The sequence below is a fragment of the Lepus europaeus genome, chromosome Y (assembly GCF_033115175.1).
Source record: "Lepus europaeus isolate LE1 chromosome Y, mLepTim1.pri, whole genome shotgun sequence".
In the NCBI taxonomy this organism is placed as follows: Eukaryota; Metazoa; Chordata; class Mammalia; order Lagomorpha; family Leporidae; genus Lepus; species Lepus europaeus.
The window spans coordinates 6,270,912-6,271,734 of NC_084851.1; the positions used below are offsets into that span (position 1 = coordinate 6,270,912).

General features: G+C 36.9%; 1 non-coding gene across 1 annotated transcript; it reads left to right on the forward strand.

The window, feature by feature from the left end:
• Nucleotides 1–311: 311 nt before the first annotated feature.
• Nucleotides 312–418, forward strand: LOC133754240 (U6 spliceosomal RNA). Its single transcript, XR_009865170.1, has one exon. It is a non-coding gene; the product is annotated as a U6 spliceosomal RNA (small nuclear RNA).
• The last annotated feature ends 405 nt before the right edge of the window (nucleotides 419–823 follow it).

The window sequence follows — 823 nt, forward strand, 5'->3', positions numbered from 1 at the left end:
CTGCTAGAAGTATCTTACCTCCACCTATGTGGTGATTCTACTTAGATTCCTAAAAGACTCTCCAGATGGAGACACACATTCATGATCTCTATATATGGATGTCACATCCCTGAGAAGGGGTAGGTGATTTTAAAACTTCTCATATCAAAGTGAATTTCTGATGAAAAGTGAAAATGTAGTGTCTCCTCACATTTCCATAACTTTTCAGAAAGCTCTCATTGATCCATGATGCACTGACACAACTATCCTGTAGAATTACCTGAGATGGTGGACATGTTCTAGTCTTTGGTGTTAATGAAATAGATGCTAGCGTGCTCACTTTGGCAGCACATATACTAAAATTGGAACAATACCAAAAAGATTAGCATGGCCCCTGTGCAAGGATGACACACAAATTCGTGAAGCATTCCATATTTTTATATGTTCTCCCTGATTGATGGCAACTAAACGAGCATCTAAAATGATACACATTGAAGTGAAATGGATGCTCTAAGAGACAATGACATGATCAGCCCTTGTCTTGACTGTTGAGGAACAACTTACTATTTTATTTCTTTTAGTATTTTTGTCATTATTGTTGTTGCTAAGTGAAATGGACACTATGAGAGACAATGACAGGATCAGCCCTTGTCTAGACTGTTGAGGAAGAACTTACTATTTTATTCCTTTTAGTATTTTTGTTGTGGTGGTTGTTGTTGTTGTTGCTCTGTTTGTTCTACATAAGACCACTGGTTGAACTCCGTAATCAATGCACAATCATTCTTAGGCATTTAAAATAACAGAAAAACGATCTATGTTAAACATAGGAGTGGGAATAAGAGAG